This window comes from Uranotaenia lowii, chromosome 2, assembly GCF_029784155.1.
Source record: "Uranotaenia lowii strain MFRU-FL chromosome 2, ASM2978415v1, whole genome shotgun sequence".
NCBI lineage: Eukaryota > Metazoa > Arthropoda > Insecta > Diptera > Culicidae > Uranotaenia > Uranotaenia lowii.
In genome coordinates, this window is record NC_073692.1 from 105749690 (window position 1) to 105770824 (window position 21135).

At 33.2% G+C, this 21135-nt stretch overlaps 2 protein-coding genes and 5 non-coding genes across 7 annotated transcripts in view; 5 read left to right on the forward strand and 2 right to left on the reverse strand.

Moving 5' to 3' along the window:
• Nucleotides 1-21135, forward strand: part of LOC129749115 (probable actin-related protein 2/3 complex subunit 2) — a 154368-nt gene that overhangs the window by 3966 nt on the left and 129267 nt on the right. The window lies entirely within an intron of this gene.
• LOC129749113 (tubulin monoglutamylase TTLL4-like) overlaps nucleotides 2085-21135 on the forward strand; it is an 85678-nt gene continuing 66627 nt past the window's right edge. The window contains exon 1 of the mRNA XM_055743991.1: nucleotides 2085-2831. The gene's annotated coding sequence lies outside the window, so the exon portion shown is untranslated. The remainder of the gene's footprint in view (nucleotides 2832-21135) is intronic.
• Nucleotides 5060-5163, forward strand: Trnay-gua (transfer RNA tyrosine (anticodon GUA)). Its single transcript has 2 exons — nucleotides 5060-5096; nucleotides 5128-5163. It is a non-coding gene; the product is annotated as a tRNA-Tyr (tRNA).
• Trnay-gua (transfer RNA tyrosine (anticodon GUA)) lies at nucleotides 5344-5447 on the reverse strand. The gene is made up of 2 exons: nucleotides 5411-5447; nucleotides 5344-5379 (listed from the first exon to the last, which is right to left on the reverse strand). It is a non-coding gene; the product is annotated as a tRNA-Tyr (tRNA).
• On the forward strand, nucleotides 5845-5950 carry Trnay-gua (transfer RNA tyrosine (anticodon GUA)). The gene is made up of 2 exons: nucleotides 5845-5881; nucleotides 5915-5950. It is a non-coding gene; the product is annotated as a tRNA-Tyr (tRNA).
• On the reverse strand, nucleotides 6082-6181 carry Trnay-gua (transfer RNA tyrosine (anticodon GUA)). The gene is made up of 2 exons: nucleotides 6145-6181; nucleotides 6082-6117 (listed from the first exon to the last, which is right to left on the reverse strand). It is a non-coding gene; the product is annotated as a tRNA-Tyr (tRNA).
• Trnay-gua (transfer RNA tyrosine (anticodon GUA)) lies at nucleotides 7979-8078 on the forward strand. Its single transcript has 2 exons — nucleotides 7979-8015; nucleotides 8043-8078. It is a non-coding gene; the product is annotated as a tRNA-Tyr (tRNA).

The following is a 21135-nucleotide window of genomic DNA, read 5'->3' on the forward strand; positions in this document are numbered from 1 at the left end:
TTGGTTTTGATTGGTATTATTATCCTTTTGAAGAGAAAGATGAATGAATCCATGAATTCAGGGCTCCGATGGCTGCTTTTCGCTTTTTTTTTCAATTTCGAGTAAGTTAGGAGAACACGTTTATGTAAACGAGAGAAAATGTGTACTTCACCAATTTTATAATTTAGCAGAGTACCCGTGAATCGTGATTTATCATTTAACATCAATTTTGATCACCTTAATTTTTCTGTTTGAAACGGTATCTTTTGTTTAGAAAATTAGGCAGTCAGAATTCAATATTCGGATTCCGGAATTTAACTCTGTTTGGTATTTCTGAGAATAATCAATCTATAATGTTGCCTATGCACAGGCGTTAGATTGTGGGCTTTCTACGTTTCTACACAAACGTTTTGTTATTTTTGGACTTGCTATTAGTGCTATTTGTAGAGCACGGAATAAGCAAACGGAAAAATAAATTATTTGAGCTTTTTAAAAGTAACATGCTTTATGTTCATCATGAAAATCGCAAGACTGCATCTGAATAATCGATAAGTGACAAGATTTCCATCAGATGATTCTTGTGATTGTTTTGTCTCGAGACTAAATAATGAGTAAATTTGCTACAAACGGTTGATTCCTATAGCATCAGTTCCAAAGGGGCGCGTTTACATATTCATTTTGTAACATCTACGTAAAAATTATGTAGTTTTTCACATATTGTACGTAGATTCTTTTGCGTGTACCTCGCCTTTCTATACGCTTTACGATTGCCAACATCTAGGCGTTTAAAAACCCACGTCCAATGTCGTCAAACTTTTGTTTGGTGTTTGTCATACACGTTGTTATGTGTTCGCTGATTTATGTTTTATAATTTCTTTTTAAAAAATTCCTCGGGAGATTGATCCTCATTGAATTTAAAAACGATCAATCTCCTGTACACATTTTCTTAACCTTGTAGGAAAATATAGGCACATATGAACAAACCGAGCAAACGATCCAGTTTCAATATCGGAATCCTACTAGATTGGATTGGTTTCAAACTGGAATATGCAGAGAAATATTTCAAAACTAACGCTTTGAGTAACATGGTGGTGCTACGTGTAGGTTTATGTCTATGATAATACCTTTTATTGTAGTTTTCATGCACCCCTGAAATTGGCTATCCTTTTTACACGCTCAAAAGCGTTACTTCAAATTCGAATTTAGTCAACCTAGATGTGAAATGTTTCAGCTTTGAGATACACAGTTTACTTTAATTCTATACACAGTTTACTTTAATTCTATAATCATTCGTTAATGATGCAAAAAATATTATTGAGTCAGTAATAAATTCTAAAAATTGGAATAACAGCTTCATCTGATGGATATACAAGAACAAGAAACATCACGTTACCACTGTTTAATTAATTTCAATTCGGTTCATTCCTTGTTTTTCGAACAATCTGCTTTTTTAACTTTTTATATGATTGAAATCTTGCCATAAAATCACAAAATTTTAATTATTTTCTAATCAGATTATTCACCTGTCACCTAAACAATGTGGTGAAATTTACCTTTGTTATATAAAGATATAGCCAGCTCATCAACTTTTTTTTGTAACATCTTCATTTGAAACGGTTTTTCATGATTCAATAGAATTTCTATAAATCAATCTTGATTGATGTGCTACTTACGGCGTGTTCGTAAATTGATTTGTTCTATCGAAGTGATTTTTTTCTATCGATGTTGTCGTTCGTAAATTAAACAAACTGTATGCAAAAGCATTTTGAAAGGTGATTTGACATCTACCAAACAAATCGATGCATCACCCAACAAATCAGTTTACGAACACGCCGTTAGAATTATGGCTAAATTAAATAAAATATAAGAAAAAAAATTAAACAATTTTGCCCAATTCGTCATTATCATAGCTTATGATAAATCAAAAATATTTGTTAACCATATTTTAACCATTTCTGACCAGAATCACATTCCTTTCTCTGAACCTTTCTTAACCGTAGTTCAAAGACATCGATTTAACCGTGCAGTCAGGCAAGTTCCCTTTTTCCGTCTTGTTTCTGGTTTGCCTTCCATTCGCAGAAATTCAAAAAACGCAAGTAGGCGAGATTGAATCGGTCGTGCTGCGGAAATCGAGTCCGGTGTTTTCGCGAGTTAATTTTGTGGTGCGTTCCCTGAATTTCGTTTACTATCTTGGCGTGCGGTGAGACGGCAGCTAATGTGGAGATTTTTGAGCATTTTATCTGATCGATAAATCCGTTTTTTGGGCCTAATTTCGGTCGAAAATACTTGGATAATCATAATGGCTGACCAAAATTACGGTGCATCGGCCCTCAGAATTTCGCTATTTCGTTGATTTCGAATGGTGTGTTGACGGAGGATTCTCCCTTCCGTTCGTCTTTCGCGGTACTCATTGCGCATGGTAGTGTTCGTGTGTTTCGGCGTTCTGCCTTTTCTCGACTTTTCGAATATTGCGCGCCCTCTTTCGCGGCCAGAACGTAAACAAACGGTTGTTGATAATTTTTTTCGTAATACTTTTCTCAAGTGTTTCCGTCGTAAAATTGCGTGAATAAAATATTCGATTCAATCAATTTTGTTTCTGGACTAATTGCCATCACAGTTTGGTAAGGTTACATGTTGGTGGGTCCCCTTTTGTAACAAAATACTTTTTCAGACGGCATCCATAACGGAAGTTGTAGCCATATTTTTAATGACGAAGATAGTTCCAGTGATGTGTGAAAATTTGTGTGAAGGTCAAAAACTTGAAAACTTATTTTAAAGATTGCATGCAGTGGCGCACACGTTTTGAAGTTCCGGAATAATTTCGTGCTAATGTGAGAAAAATTGAATAAAAGGTAAGTCACGTTGCAATTTATTTTTGTGTGTACAGTATTGTAATTGTAATTGTTACACTTTATTGCTATAGCAAATTTAAGACAAATAAACAATGTTTAGAATTTACTGAATCAAAGAGTTGAACTGATCATAATTGATCTGAACACTTCATTAACTGTAATAATATAACTTAAATGTAATGATTAAAAACTAATAAAGACATATTTAGAAATAAAAATAAAACACGACCATTTCAGTAGCTAAAAGATACTAAATTTGTAGGATTTGGTCCAGTGATTTCTGAGATATATTATATTCTAAGAAAGTTGGTGTTTCCGGCATCGATCTCATCGCTGTTCTTAATATGTTGATCTAAAATCTGAATTCAACGTTTGAATCTGTAAACTGCATCTAATATTTGTAGGGGAGATGGGGGCATAATGGCCACCTTAAGGAAAACGGTTATTTAACCATAGAAAATAGCTATAATATGGAGGTTACATTATTGTTTCGTGTTCAGACACTTGAAAAGCCTATTCCCTAACGGGCTGAAACGTGAAAAACTAGATGAAAACGTTAAAAAATGCATTTTAAAAAATTTTGCCAAAAGCTGAAAACCAGCCACTGTGGAGGCATAATGAGAACCCCCCCTGAGGCAGTATGAGCACCATTAATCAGAGCAAGATATGCGTTTTTGCCGGGGAATCTAGCAGCGAATTCAATTCGATGAAGTCAGGTGAGTCGTAGATTCATCAAACAAAGCAATAACAAAATAATCTAGGTCTGTTTGTAGAATACAAACAATTCACGCACGCTCATACATTATGTGCTTTGTTCGGAGGATGATGCTACTAGCCGTATAATGTAACAATAAAAAAATCGATCATGAATTGTAAATGGAAAAAATCACCTCGAACAGAAATCTAACGCTAGTCTTTTGATTACCTCTCCGACACCTTACCAATAGGCTAAATCGTCGGATGAAAACTAGTCAAGGTGTGACGCTATAAATCAATTTTAATTCGCTGCTAGATTCTACGGCAGAAAATGCTCATTATGCCTCGATAATATAGTGCTCTATATGCCCCTAGTCAACAAATTTAAGTAAAACGTGTTTTAAAATTGATAAAAGTGAAAAATAAAAAATTTTATGATGGTAAAAATTGAGAAACAATGTGTACATCATTTTGCAGTGCGTACATTATAGATCAAGGTTATTTTAAGATCATAAGAGCTTATTTCGTGGTGTTCAAAAATTATAATATTTTCGTAACTTGAGAACCAAGCCAGTTTTTTTTAAATATCTCTGTAAAGATGATAAGGAGATTCCTTTTTTTGTGAAAAATTAATACTATAGGAAGTACGAAACAAATCCTCATGAAAATTTATTTAAGAAAATACGTACTTTCGTAGAAAAAAGTAGTGCTCATTATGCCCTGGGTGCTCGTTATGCCCTCATCTCCCCTATTTGAATGTAAAATCTTGAATGTGAATCGGAATCTGAAATCTGTAATTTTCAATCTAAAATCTTGATATAAAATCTGAATTTCGAATCTCAAATTTGAAATCCGAAACTAGAAATCTCTATATTTCATGAAACTAAATTTTAAAACTGAATCTGAGAATTTGAATCCGAAATCTGAATTCTTTTCAATGGAGATTCCAAAATTGGAAATTTTCAATCGTAAACTACGAAATTTATAAAATATACAGGAAAGAGTTTAAAACAAAATTTAAAGAAAGAGTTCAATGCCTTTTAAAAATGCGCTCGATTTTTAAGTAGATTCCTGTAGATGATTGATTCATAGCTCGTAAATACCTTTTCAAACCGGTTTAATATCACCTGAGCTATTGAAAGCTTGTTATTCAATCTCTCACCAGAGGTAAAAATACTACGATTCTTTCTACAAAAATAATTCGGCCCGAAAAAAGCACCGCGACCACCAGGTAGTTCCAGCCGAAGGTCAGCGTCTTTCGAAGTGCGGTAAAAATAGACCGATCAGCAGCAGCAGCGATCAGCTGGTTGCAATGTTTATTTTTACTGCACCGATAGCACTCGTCGGCGGCTCGCGATCGGTTTTCAGGTCTTTCTACGCGAAAGCGAAAGGTAAATCAAAACATGACGATTTTTTGGAGGGGCCTAGTAAAAATGCCACGGCTCAGAGATAACACTAAAGTTTCGATTCGGACTCCATGCGCTGGACAAATTGTTTATATTTGAACGCGATGCATTTGCAGAAAAGTGCAACCTTCGATAGCTCAGTTGGTAGAGCGGTGGACTGTAGAGTGAAACACAATCGAAAATAGATTTCAGTAATCCATAGGTCGCTGGTTCAAATCCGGCTCGAAGGAGTTAAGTTTTTTCGTAAAAAAAAACATAAAGACTAGTTTAAGAACCTGTGATTGGTTTTTGATTATTTAAAAAAAAAATTCTCTTTCTTGACACCTACTTTTTCTCGAACATTTCAATAAAAAAAAATGCCGTTTTCCACCCGTTAAATATTTTTCTAGGTATTTGTTTCATAAAATATCTCCTTCGAGCCGGATTTGAACCAGCGACCTATGGATTACTGAAATCTTTTTTGGTTTGTGTTTTACTCTACAGTCCACCGCTCTACCAACTGAGCTATCGAAGGATGTGATTATTTCAAAATTAAATTTTATCAAAACTATGTATATATCCATGAATGTAGTTTATACCTAATCACATTAAGGACCGCGAAGAAAGTTCAAAATTCCCTGAATCGATTTAAGTAAATTTAAAATTTAGTACCTTTGAGTTATCGAAAGTGTTGTGTTCAATTTTGTAGAATAGAGTTTTATTATTAAATTTATGACATTTGAGGTATGCTTCAAACAATAATATCGTTTATAAAATTTGTTCCATTGTCTTCTTTCAAATAAAGGTAAAATAAATCATCAAAATTTATTTCTTGTGTCTGGTTATTCGTTAAAAATCTGTTAATCCAACATTCATCGCTACAATTATTTATATCAATCGTCAATCACTTCTTGAATGCCAGAAATATCCACCCTTCGATAGCTCAGTTGGTAGAGCGGTGGACTGTAGAATGTATTAAATCGAAAAAAACAGATTTCAGAAATCCATAGGTCGCTGGTTCAAATCCGGCTCGAAGGATAAACTTTTTGCCATTTTTTTTTATCAAACTTCCATTAAAAAGACGACTTCAGTCCAAATTTTTATCTTGCCACCTACAATTTGCGTTTTTAAAATCAATAACTCTTGGCAATGGCATTTGGACCAAAAAATCCTTCGAGCCGGATTTGAACCAGCGACCTATGGATTACTGATATCTTTTGTTTTCATATGCTCTACAGTCCACCGCTCTACCAACTGAGCTATCGAAGGTATGTTCTGCAGGGTGGCCAGCGAACCGCGAAAACCGGGAAAAAACCGGAAATTGAAAACGGGACCGGGAAAACCGGGAATTTCAAATTAAAACCGGGAAAAATCTTTATGGATAATTTTTCCCTTATATAAACCAATTGAATTCTAAAGTTAAATCATATTATCATTTTTTTCTCAAAAGCGATATAAAATTGGGATCCAAATTCCTTGAAGAAAATGTAGAAAAAAGTCGATCATTTCATGAAAAATTGAGATTTTTCAGGTCAGCACATACCTTTTAGTGCTCTGAAGTGTTCGAGTTCCAAAATAATTGAGTTTTTTTTTGTTAATTTACTTATTTTTGACATTTACAAATTTTTGAAAAGCCTCAAAAGCGCGAAAAACTTATCTCTCTTATGTTCGAAAAATTTGTTTTTCACAAATAAATTCAATTTTTATAAGATATATTCATTAGATTATGCGCGGAAAAATGCGAGAAAACAGAAAAGTTCGAAATGAGTGGCCACCATGCTACATGGTTCTTTGATAAAATACCCAAAAAGTAGAACGAGATACAAAATGTTTGTGTGATTTTTTTTAACATTTTGCGCTTTTATTGGTAATCGCATTCTTTATTGATTAAAATTTAAAAAATACAGATCGTAAAATTTATGAGTTGTTAATCACAATAGGATATTATCATAATAAAAAAGTGAATTTGAAAAGCAGATACAATCCTTAGAATAGTTTTCAAAATTTATGTTAGAACTTCAAATTTGAAGTTTGAATTACGATATTCAAATTTTCTGGTTGGATGGCAAATTCAGACTCAGAGTTTCCAGAGTCAAGCTCTTAGAAATCAGCCTCAAGCTCACTCAGTATTTAAGACGAGAAAAAAATCAAAATTTTAGAATAATAGGAGGAATAGAATTTAGCGGATTCTGTTCTCAAAATTGCAGAGAAAAAATTAAATTACAATATCAATCAGTACTAATTAGTTAAAATTTGAATCATGAATCAAACTTAAAATTGTTTAATTTGATTTTATACATCCGTATGTCACCCAAGATTCATCGTTGATGATTATATTTCAAATTTTATAATTCAGAAACCAGAGCTGCGATGAAGTAATTTTTAATTGGAACATCATCGTTTTAATTAATTCAAAAAGTGTTGAATAAATAAGTAGATCGAGATATGAAGAATCGATTGGTATTTATACTTAACATAAAATTTGTCATCCCTCTGATTCTAAGGGCCCCAATTATTTTTTTCATCCTTTTTTCTGAAAATAATCCAAAAAAAATAATCATCGTTATCAGAAAATTCTTACTTCAAAATTGAAAAAAAAGCTTATTTTGGTTTTAAAAAAACCCTGATTATCACATTCATGTATTTAAAAACAGGGAAAATCATAAAATCTCGATCGAAAAACCGGGAATTTGAAAATGGAAACTCGCTGGCCACCCTGGTTCTGGCACTAGAAATGTTACCTTTACTTAACATAATTTGTGTTTTTTTTTCGTTTTTTCTCAGTTTTTAAACAAGGTAATTTTTGCCTTTTTGCATCAAACTTCAACATCATGTTATTCTGAACCATTATTTGAAATTTATATAAAACCTCAAAATATGTCGTTCAAATGAAAACTTTTATTTGTAGTTTTAGTTAACAGGTCATCCGAAGTAAGTGCCTCTGCTTACAAGTTGGCTTATCAGATCGTCTCACTAAGCAACTATTGACTGGTAATACGTTGGTAACTTCTGGATACTTCGAGAATTCCGGACCGCGTTAATTTTAGGAATCCTATTAATAACCAACCTTCGATAGCTCAGTTGGTAGAGCGGTGGACTGTAGAGCGTATGAGAACAATAGATATCAGTAATCCATAGGTCGCTGGTTCAAATCCGGCTCGAAGGATGTTTTTTCAGAAATGTTACCAACCTTTTTTCACGAGTTGAAAGTCGATACTAGTTCGATTACTCATTCATAAATGGTAGAGTTCGAGCGCTCAGTTTGTACTAGAAAATCCTCGCAAGTGATATAATTTTGCAGAAAGCGCCACTTTTCAGACAAAGTAAGGTGCTTTTAATCAAATCTGGATAGTGGCATTTTTCGTAAAACACAGCACGGGCTATCATGTCATCTTTGGTGCAATGCACGTTTTATCGCACTTAGTTCAAAGTTCTTCGAAAAAACAAGTTACCTCATCCGCCAAATTGATGGTCGGTCAGATTTCTAAAATGAACTTTTGTCTATCGTCGCCATAGGTTGTGAATTAATTTATCGACTGACCGAAAACAAACAGCGAATGCCATAGAAGCTCGAAACGTTGCAATTATTCCAAAATTCGCCGAAAAATCGATTAATTACCCGATTAAATAAGTTTTGGAATGTTGACATTGTTGTTATAAAAAAATTACGAGGATTGTACTGAACATTTTTATTTTTTCATGATAGTTATTTATGCAAAAAGTGGATTTTTTCACCACAAGTCGAAAATAATATCAAGTGTCTGAAAATCGAGTTTTGCAGCAAGTTGCATACTCAACTTTATGCGAATTCGGTAAATTGCCTTTAAAATTCTTTATCCAACCTACAAGAAGCGCATTTCTGCAACTTTGAAAACGAAAAACAGTATCGAAACCTAGCATTTTTCGACACTGTTTTCAGTGTCGAAATTTTCATTTTTCAGCACTGAATTGCATAATTGTTATTTGTTATTTATGGAACAAGTTGTCAAACGTAGATTCTTTCAGTACGAGTCGGTACATTTATGAAAATAGGATTGATTACATTAGAGATACATGAGATATCGAAGAAAGAAAGAACATAAGCTGTTAATTCAGGGTTGCCACCCGTCCCGCAAAAGCGGGAAAAAGTTACATGTAAAATTTTTTTCAATAGTGCAAAACAGCATTCAGAATCAAGTTTTTAATCCTGAAGAAAAAGATAGTAGTTTTTTGTTAGAATTGAATTATGAAAACAGTGTCAAAAAGTGTATAGAGTTTTTTATCGGTAGGAACATCAGGCCTTTATGCATCCAAAGTTAGTTTTGAAAAACGGATATTTTAGTGCGGTGTTACAAACAAATCTTTTTTTATGCCAGTTATTTTGAACCACTGTTCTGAAATGCATAAATTCGGTTTCCTCGAACTATGAGCTATGAATTATTCGGTCAAAATTATTATAAATTGATCAAACATATTTAAAAAAAATCATTTCAACTATAAAATCAACAATTGTGTTTTGATAAGAAATAAGGATTCGAGTGCTAGGGTAACGGACTTATTTTAGACCGGGTGCATCTTTTGGACCACCTAGAAATTTTGATTCCAATATTTCACTTATCTATCCAGTTAATCATGAAAATTTTGAACAAATATAATTAAAAAAAAGCTGATAAGGGATACAAAATTGAAAATAAGATTTAGATTTTTCACAGTTGGGCCGAATCAAGCCCATTTCTGGAGGACGTGCTGTTATTGAAGTCAACTTTTAAGAGGTTTTCTGTGATGAATTTAACAACTACAAACATAGTCACAACTAAGATAAAATACTTAAAAACCAATTTGCTAGCTTAAAGAACCCAAAAAAACTTGTTTTAATAGCAATTTGACCCTTGTCAAAAACGAGGTCCCACTTTTAATTCCTTAGGGGTTTATTTTGGAGCACTCGCCCAAACCAGGGTATTTAACTTGCCGTTTAATGTTCATTAACGCAATAAGAAGTGGTACGACGATATGAATAGAATTGTCCAAACTATTTCATTGATTTATGAAAAAAATTTACTTATGGTATTTTTGTATTTAATCAACCCTTACTTTACTATAATCGGCATAAATCCAAAACCAATCATTATTTTAACTTACTTTTAACACAGAATGTGTAAAAACATGTAAATCTTACAATCCATATCAACAGCAGCTGTTTCGTTTGATAAGCAGTTCGAAAAAGCTACAGCTTAGAGAAACTAAAAAACATGAGAAATCTGGGAATGGACTCAAATGTAATGTTTTGAATTCGTCTTTGTACGTCTTCGCACCTAAAAATGAACACATTTTTTAAGTTGATATGAAATATTAGAGAAACATGAGATATCAAATAAAGAAAGAGCATTAGCTGTAAATATCATAAATTTCTCGAAAATTTCGGGTTCAAGTCCTGTTGGTGTGCCGTTGTATCTTTTTCGAGAAATTTATGATATTAACAACTTATGTTCTTTCTTTCTTCGATTTCTCATGTATATCTAATACTTCCCATCAACTTTGAGAATGGAAATGGACCAATTTTTTTTTTGAAAATTATTACTTTTGTAGATTCATAAAAAACTATTGACATTACAGTCTAAAAGTAATAACCATTTAGGCTTGATTTTTTTGAATAAAATATGATCCTAATTTATGTTAAAGGGACGAAATATAAAACCCGTCTTAAGTCGGGGTATGTAATTTGTGTATAAATTGAAATATCCTAGTATTTGTGGAACAATTTTAACAAAAATTATTTAAAATTATAGTTATGAGACAATCTTTATGTGTTTCAAAATTAAGGAAAAAATTGTTGAAATGTTAAAAACTACAACCGAAAAGAAGTGATAATGTAGTTTTTCAGCCCCTGCATCAAAGTTGCCGAAAAAAATTCTGTGATTTTGACAAGAAAAAAAATCTCGAATTCTGTGATTTGAACCTAAAATTCTATGACGCTATTTCTATTAAGTTCAGTGGGAAAACATGTGAAACATCAACAAATCGAAAACTTGTTACAGTTTTGATATAAAAAATCGCATTGCATTGCTTTGTTTTCATATTTTCATGAAGTAATGCAAAAAATAAAAAGTCGAATGTGACATTAGACTGAGTCGATTTGGAGTCATTTTTGAATTACTCAAACCCAGGGGTCTTAAAACCTTCGTTTTGGTCCGAAACTCATCCATGATTTTTTGCAGAATTTTCAAGTAACGTTTACATGAGTAAATTTTAACTTTTAGGTTTGTATGGGAAAAAAGAATATTTTGTACTGAAAAATCAACATCATTTTTGTTTCTTCTGTGGAACCGATCATGCTAATGGTTTTTGTGCCAATTTATAAATTTCTTTCAGGAAATTTTCCACTGAACAACTTTGTACAATATCATAACTTCGTATCTTTTTAGACAAAAAAGTTATTAGCTGTTCAACAGGTGTATGTCTTTTTGGATTGATAAACCATGAATTCAATTGACACCACTGCTTGTGCCCCACGAAGTATGGCATGAAAAGTGGTCTTGCAATACTTTGCTAGACACCCAGCAGTGGTGTCAATTGAATTTCTAGTTTATCAATGCCAAAAGACATACACCTGTTAAAGAGCTAATAACTTTTTTGTATAAAAAGATACGAAGTTATGATCCGTGGGCGTGATTGAGTGCTCATTTATATCACTTTGATATAAATGGGTATACCTTGACGTATAGCAACATTAAATATAGAATAGTGAGAGTATCACAGTTCAGTGTTGCTATAGGCATCAACGGATCACTTCCGACCATAAGTGAAACGGAACCCCTAGATGTCGGTCCCACGGCTTTTAACTAAAGCTCAATCACATGGTCAATCTGGTCCGATCAGAAATGATTGTTTGACCTTTTATTGTCATTTTAATGTTCTTTTCTATTTTTCTTAATGTTCTTTTCTATTTTTCAGATCATTCGGAGGTGGAGTTTTTTTTTTTCTCTTCAGATATATTCAAATAGTTGGAAAGTTAGAAAGGAGTAGGTTAATATATTCAAATACCATATTCCTCCCCAATGCTCCAGTGGATGTGTATTTGCGGTTTATGAATTACGATGGCTTATTCTTAAATCTAGCTTTTTTCAATCACTGGGGGCTAATTGGATGGAAATGATATTTTGTGGTTTAAGGTTTGTGAAACGGATCTGTCACCTGAGTTGTTTTGATAGTATTATAGTTTAAAGCAAACAGTCTTGGCAATTTTTAAATCTCATTCAAAAGTAGGCATTCAACTATGTGAGGCAGGTAGTGTAGGGCAATGCTCAAACGGTAAGATAGGCTCTTAAATCCATATTTTGGTGAATTCGCATGTTTGTGATGATGTTGTGATAGGAATAAGGTAGCTTACTTCAACTATTAATTTGAGCTAGAATTTTTATTAGTTTGAAATAGGCTTGCTTCAAAAAGCAAACAGGCTCTCACATCCATATTTTGGTAAAATAGTATGGTTCTATGATATGACAGGAACAATGTAGCTTACTTCTACTATTAATTTGATCTCGGTTTATTATGAGTTTAAGCTAGGCTTCTTCTTAGATATTGATAGATGATATGAACTAAAACTCTTTTTTTTTCTCTTTTTTTTCTCTTTTCTTTTTTTTCTGTTTTCTTTTCATGTATCGTGGCATGTACTACCGAGAAATCATTTGGTCCAATGATGACGTTGAGCGAACCTTCAAGCCATCCCCTAACATCATGGGACCCAGACGTTGGCTTTCGCATGACATGGTTGCCAGCCCAAGGATCTAACCATAAATCAAATGCTGAAGACGGTGTCCTGTAACTTGGTGAGATCCTTCCTTATTATTTTAATATTTTCAATGCGCTTATAAACCGTAGTATGTAGATGCTTGGGGAGTATGTAGAGGCCAGTCTCGAACCCACCCTTGTCCTTCCTCCAACTGGTATCGGGAGGGGTTGGTTTATTATCTTGAACTGCATTTTATCCATATTCCATGGATATAATGAAGTGCTTGATGGTTTAACCAACGTCTCAAGATCGCTTACTATTCTACGCTGCCTTCTCTAAACTTTAAATTTTCTTCTCCAAACTATTCTAATTTTCATTTCCAGCGTCAGCTCCCCGAGCTATTTAAACGCCATAAAAAAAAAAAAAAAAAAAAAAAAAAAAAAAAAAAAGATACGAAGTTATGATATTCAACAAAGTTATTCAGCGGAAAATTTCCTGTAAGAAATTTATAAATTGGCACAAAAACCATTAGCATGATTGGTTCCACAGAAGAAGAAACAAAAATGATGTTGATTTTTCAGTACAAAATATTCAATTTTCCCATACAAACCTAAAAGTTCAAATTTACTCATGTAAACGTTTCTTGAAAATTCTGCAAAAAATCATGGATGAGTTTGAGACCAAAACGAAGCTTTTAAGACCCCAGGGTTTGAGAAATTCGAAAATGACCCCAAATCGACTCAGTCTAATGTGACATACAAATTTATAATTTTGAAAATTTGCACAAAATTTAGAATGAATGAAAGACTTTCTTAACTTGTTATTACTACTAACTACTACTACTAGTTACTTGTTATTGAGTAACCTGAAAATGAGTTGGGTTGCGTTTTAATATTTGATCAAGAAGCTAAGCCAACTTTACGCTGCACAACAAGTGCTTTCGGAATTTCCAAAACATTTGAAACAAACTATTAACATATGGTTGTATGTAGTACTAAATATCCAACAAACACGTGTAGAAAACCGGACTACAAGTTAGTCACTTTTTAGTAACTTTGTCACTTTTTTCAGGCTGGTCACTCACAAGTTACTTTTTTTGAAATTTTGTCACTAAAGTCACTTTTTTTCTAATAATTTCCTTACAACTGAGTCTATTTTTTTTTAATTTTTCTACTCAATATTAAAAGCATTTTATTTTTTCAAGGCAAGCGGTATGTATTCATCATTTTATCATTAGTTTATTCCTTTATTATTTATTTGACGAGTTCCTTTTCTTTCCTTTCCTTATTAAAATTCACACGACCTAAATTGGGAGATTGTTTTGTTTTGCTTTGATATATTGCTTACAATTGAACATTGTTTGGATGAAAATTTCCATTAAAAAAAAGTAGTTTTTCGCCTAAAAAATACGTTTTTTTTTGTTTATTTGTGACACTTTACCAACGTTTTGGCATTCGTGTCAAGAAAAACAAAAGTATGATTTATAATTTATTACATAAAATATTTCTCAAAGAGACACTCTTACAGCATGTTTAACCACAAGATTTGAAGTGTTATTACTTTTAAAGCTAGAATTTGTTAAAATATAATTCTTAATTTAAAAAAAAAAACAACCCAAAATCTGTACAGCGCACTTAATCACATGGCAGAAACATTCCATTCTATTAATGCTCTTGGTTGTATTGAATGGAAGGTAAGCTTGTGAAAAGCGACTCAATTGAATCGAAAATATCAGATATTTCATTTCTAAGTTCCCTTATTTCTAGACATTTGCAAATCATTCGAAAGATTTGTAGATATACATAAGATTTCAAAACCTATTCAAATTTTCGATAACATCAGTAATTTCTGTACCTCTTTAGAGGTTTACTGATATATTTTCTAGAATATTCCAAGAATTTTCTGAGGTGTTTCTTGGATCTGTTAATTTTTTAAAAAAATGTCGTGTTAAATCATTTATGAATGTATGCAACTGGTTTTATGGTATGGTTTATGGTATTTTTTATCGCAGATTTCGTAATTGATTAAAAAACAATTGGATTTTGTCTGGACACAGTTTTGTAGCTTTCTTGTAAATATAGTATATTTACAAATAAGCTACGAAAAAAGTGTCCAACAGTTATTATTCAATTACGACCTTTGCGATTGAAAAAAAAAATTAAAACGGGTTCAAATCCGAATCAGTCGTTTAAAATTACCTAAAAAATTACTCTTTCATGAAATGTTCTGTAACTGTAAACCTTAACTCAATTTCAAGTAAATTTTTTAAAGTGTTCGTTGACCATGTGCTGGTTTTTTATTTGCATTTGTAGATTTCTCACATATAACAATTTTGTATAAAATTTTTGGTATCTGTAAATTTATTAAGATTTGTAACTTTTTTCAACTGTTTTAGTGACATTGAAAAAAAAATTGATTTTATTTTAGTTGTTTTTTAGTTTTTTTAGTCATTTTTTAGTAAGTTTTCGTCTTGATTTGGTCACTAATTTTACCCTAATTTCACTAAAAAGTAACTATGTCACCCTTCTTTTTTACCGCATGGTCGCTTCTAGCCCTGAGAAAGATGCTGATGAAAGGTTGAAAAAAATGGTTAATGAAAGAATTAACAATACTCGACTACTATAAACATTAAAAAGCTAACTAAAATATAAGCAGTTCCTCCTCAGCCTTGATCGAGTTCGGTCGAGTTTTGCTCACCTCGTGATAAAAGGCTATTGTTTAGTATTGGTGCGGTGAAAAGAACAAGTGCGTGGCCATGAGCCCATCTCCCGGTGATCATCCAGATAGGTTAATCCCTGTTTGGATGGACCGAAATAAACTGTTCGGTCGTTTATATTACATGTTCCTTCGAGGAACAAATGGCAGTAGTCTTCCTAAGAACCCTTTTACAATCGGAAAATCAGTGGAAAAATATGCCGGTAAAGTTGAGAGTGGCTATTATGATAGCAAAAAACAATGGTACGTGTTGAAAGTGCGATCTGAAGAACAAGTGAAAAAACTCGAAAAAATTACCAATTTAATAGATGGAACTCCCGTCGAAGTTGGTCTTCATCCAAATTTAAACACACGAAAATTCGTAGTGCAGTGTAATGAAGTCGGAGAAATGAAAAATGAAGAGATCCTCGCAGAACTTGTGCCACAGAATATAACAAATGTTCATAGAATAACAAAAAAATCACCAAATGGAATCGTTGGAACATCGACGTTTATTCTAACTGTGAACAGTACCGTCGTGCCCGAATATATTGATTTCGGTTTACTGCGGTTAAGAACCCGAGTGTACTATCCGTTACCAATGTTTTGCCGAAAATGCCTCCAATATGGTCATCCCAAGGCCAAATGCACAAACCAAATCTCGTGTATCAAATGTTCCGGTCAACACGAAAGCGCAACATGTAAAAACGATCCATTTTGCTCCAACTGCAAAGAAAGCCACAGTCCAGTTGACCGAAGCTGTTCGATCTGGAAAACCGAAGTCGCCTCGCTTAAACTCGCCACCGATCAAAATATACCACTGACCGAAGCCCGAAAAAAAATATCATCGATCACCACCAGCAATAACAACATCAGTTACGCAAGCGTAGCAAAATTGCAATCACGTCCTATAATGGATAACCAACCAAAACCGAAGTCTTCCAGCACCGATCCGAATAAAGCTCAACAACAGCAACATCAACTCAACCTGAATATCAAACGAAGTCACCAAAAACCGAATGTATCACCACCAAACGAACAACCCAGTGCGAACGTGCAATCGGACTCTCCACCTAAAAAAAAGAATGATCCCCAACCCAGCTGCTCTTCCTCCGATCCAGAGATGGAAGTGAATTGTGATCAGAGCAAAAATAAAGAAACCCCCATCTTCACTTATGCGAGTCAGTGTAACTCAGCCACTGTCTCGCATGATAAGAAGCTTCCAATTAAACCCAACCCTTTCCCATTCCCTAAACCCAAAAAACCCAACCTTAGTTTTAAGAAATAGATGTAATAAAATTGACCATCGGCCAGATAAACTTTGTATTAAGTAATAGGCCTAATAAACTTATATTGAATAAAAAAAAAATATATATATATATATATAAGCATGAACCATTTGTTGACAAAAGTCTTTAAAAAATGGGTGTTTTGCCAAAGATAACTCATTTTGTTGAAGTCGTATTGAAAAATTCTTGGTTGATATAAATTCAGATAGATTGAAAGCTCATATTGAAATATTAAAAGTGCTTGGTTTTGGAGACCAGCTGGTTATTTGAAAGTTAATAAAAAAAATTTCATTGATTTTATAACTATATTTTTATGAGGATCATGGAATTGCGCTGGAAAAAATTGCCGTTCTGTTCAATTACATTCAATTCCTTCCAATAGTGATGAATTAATGATGAAGAGACTGATAGGGTGACCAATTCTAGTATTGAATCTTAAAATTTCAACATATTGAGGACCAAATCTGAGGTATATCGACTTTAACCTTGAGCATATCTGCTCTGAAATGTAACATTCATTTTTAAATTATATTATAAGAAATTAAAAACGACACTTCAAATAATTCAACATTTTGATATCTGCACATTTTTTCCATTTTCTGTTGAAATATAACAGCTAATTTCTGGAATCTCTCGCGGTTCTTAATGTGAAAAAATATCACAAATAAAAAATTTAGTCAGTTTCCATTGGTTTTCATGTTTTTATAAATGAAATAATTTATCGGCCCAGTTTCATGAATTTAAGCTAATTCTTTAGTAAAAAATCGAAGGTTTTCAAGAAGAAGATCAATGTTTTTTTCTTATATTTCCATTCATTCCAAAAAACTCGCTGCTTCTCTTGCCACACCGCTCAGTATGATATTTAACCGATCGATTTCTGAATGTGTTTTTCCAAGCTTTTGGAAAATGGCTACAATATCTCCAATTCATATGTCTGGAAACGCTCACCGTGTTGAGAACTATCGACCAATATCAATTCTTTGCTGTTTTTCCAAAGTTCTTGAAGTTTTGATATATGAAAGGTTTTATTCTGCAGCTACTCCGATAATTACCGGATTCCAGCACGGTTTTGTTAAGAAAAGATCGACTGTGACAAACCTGATGTGTTATGTTAATGAATTACACACCGCAACCGATAAAAAACTTCAAGTGGATTCAGTATATATCGACTTCGCCAAAGCCTTCGACACAGTACCCCACAGCATTGCAGTGATGAAACTAGAGCGCTATGGTTTTCCTACATGGGCAACCAGGTGGCTGCACTCGTACCTGATAAATCGCCAAGGATTCATAAACATCCTTGGAACACATTCTTCAGTGTTCGATATGCCGTCTGGAGTCTCACAAGGAAGTCATTTAGGCCCGCTTATCTTTGTGCTTTTTATAAATGACTTGACAACCTGTCTTAAGTCATCAAAGCTTCTGTATGCTGATGACCTGCAATTCTACAGAGTAATCGATTCAATTGTGGATTGCGCAGCGCTTCAAGAGGATATAAAGCTTAGTTCTTTTAGAAATGGGACACTTTCATTTGCTAATAGCTCGTTAACTAGTTATTGGATATTAAAAATTTTGACAGCATTTTGTTGCCTGTAAAAAGTACTATTCGACCTATTTTTTTCAAAATTTAAAATTTACGCGTTTTTGAGATATGTACGATGCAAGAGAAAAAGAAAAAAATAATTTTGCACAGTTTCCTTGAAAATACGTCATCATCAAATTGATAGCTGACAAAACCGTTGATTATTCAAAGAATTACTGAGTTTTTGTGGTGGATAAGTATGCAAACACTGTCAATAATGTCCACAAAGTTCAAATCAAGCATTGAAGTGAAGCACATGATCGGCAACAACGGTTAAGGATCATCAAGGAAGTCAAGTCTCATACCAGCATTTTTAATTTTCAATAAACGAAAAACTAAGGGTAGATCGCTGAAATGTCCAAAACAATTTTCTCCGATAAACTGAAAGTGTTGCGTAGTAATGACTCATTGAAATCCAACCTCAAACAACCATTTTTTGATAGTTCCAAAGCTCTTAAGCTGTAAAACCGATACCGAAAAAAAAACGTTCAAAAATGTGGTAAAAAATAATCAAATTTGTTCATTTCGAAACAACTGAATCCACTAAAATGCTTCCAGTTTCCAGTTTCCAGAGAAGTATTGGACCAAAAAGTATCAGAAATTGAAGAAGGAGGGTGAAGCCACCTTAAATATAGATTTTACGAAGTATAAGTTGGAGAAACTGATCAATACCACGACTGAAAAAAGTGTGCGTCGGCCAATGGGAGATACCAAGAATAAAGTAGAAATTTCTTTAACAAAAAACGGTAAATATTTTTTTTCAAATTTTTTCATGAAAGATCATAACATTACCTTCTTTTTCTTCATAGAAAGTATTTGGTTCCAACGAATGGTTTTTGAGATACAGGCATTCGTAACTGTCCCATTTCTAAAAGAACTAAGCTTTAGAAAGGTTATTGCTCTGGTGTGAAACAAATGGAATGAAAGTGAATGCTGAAAAGTGTAAATGCATAAGCTTTTTCAGAACCAGAGCTTCAGTTACCTTCGACTACTCGTTCCGCGACACTAAACTAGAAAGAACAACCGTGATAAAAGATCTTGGAGTAACATTCGATCAAAAGTTCTCTTTCGCTCAGCATATGGCAACAACTACAGCAAAGGCTTTCGCCTTGTTCGGATTCCTTCGCAGAAATACTTCGAGTTTTAAAGACCCTTACGCTCTAAAAACTGTGTTCTGCTCGCTCGTACGCAGTGTCTTGGAATACGCCGCACCAGTTTGGACACCTTATCATTCCGTTCACATAGAAAGAATTGAGAGGGTCCAGAAAAGATTTCTTCGTTTCGCATTGCGTCATCTGCCTTGGCGAGATCCCGTTCGATTGCCACCGTACTCCGATAGATGTGGTCTATTATCATTGACGTCGCTGAGCCAAAGGAGAATTTATCTACAACGAATGTTTGTCTATGATATCATTACGAATGCTATTGATTGTCCGCAACTGCTTTACTCTTTGAACCTACACGCTCCAACTGAGTATGTTCAGAAGGAAAAGAGAAGTAGGCCTTGGTTTGGCTGGCAGCGAAAAAATTTTCCTCCTGCCAAAATTTGTGTTTCTATTTAATGTAATGTTTTGTTATACAATTTGAAAAATACAATGATTCTGTTAAGTAAAGTGCACATAAGGGGCAGCCTTCCATCCATCAGTTTTGAATCCGGATGTGTTAAAATCTTAAGAGGAAGCCGAAGAGAAAGCTCTTTAGATGGATACCACCAGGACTTCCGACATTTAGCAGACGCACGAGGATTTGCGGAAAAACTATTTTATCTAGAGCTAAGTATTTTTTTTATCTTATAACATTGATATTTATCGGTTGGTGGGACAGTCCATACGTTTCCGCGTTACGTTTTGGGCACATGACTTTCTTTCTAAGATGCTGCTCGAAAAATATGCTACCTAAATATTTTCTCGAAAGAAGATTAGTGAAGAGAGGTTATCATGAATATTACCAGAGAATGGACAAGTTATTTCACTAGGCGGTTGGTAGAAAATATTAAGAAATAAACAAAAATAGCATAAAATACATTTGCAACACAGATATTTCATAAAAAATGTTGGAAATAAGGCAACAAAATAGTTTTAATCAAAATTAAAAAGTTTAAACCTTGCAAATAGAAAATTGTTTTAGAATTTTAGTTTCCACCAACTTATTGCTTTGATCATGTTCGCGTGATAACCATCAAGTTTAAAATTCAATGAAATGTTGAAATGTTTTTTTTGTTTTGATCAAAGTTAAAAATACAAAAAAAAAATCTTAAAAATTTGGAGCTCAGATCAAAAACTTAGATGATGGCTTTCAGAAAGACACTCATAACTAACTTACAGTTTGATGATTGAAAATAAATTCTAAATGAGTTTACGAGTCTTAACATGAATTTTTCTTTTAAGATTGTTTTTGTTTCAATTTTTTTAATAGTATCGTTTGTTTCAACTATTTTTGGTTCGATCCAGGAATTAAAATTTTCCTTCCAAAAAGCGTTCCTAAATAGATTGTCTTTAAGACTACCTTTTTTGAGCGCTTAATTTTAATTTTTTTTCTCGATGGAAGTGTGTTTGCGAAATTGATGGTTTAGTTCGTACCTCTCAATACTTTAACAACGTAATAACATTACTTATGATTAAAAGTTAGCTTTGAAAATAATATAAGAATTGTGTGTTTTTTTAAATTATCAAAAAATGAAACTGAAGGAATGGAGATAAACGCTCAGTATGGATGGTGAATTGCAATAATTTTGTTGTATGTTTTATTTTGTTGGATCCTTGTATTGAATTGAATTAAATTACAATTACGAAATTGTTTTGTTTCATGCTACACAATATGGTTGAAAATCCTTTGAAATCAGTTCATCAACTCTTTAAAGATTTGAAAAAAAATTAGACTTTCAAATGTGAGGCAAAGGAAAAAGAAAAGAATCCAAGAGTTTTCAAAAAGGCAATAATCATAGAAAAAC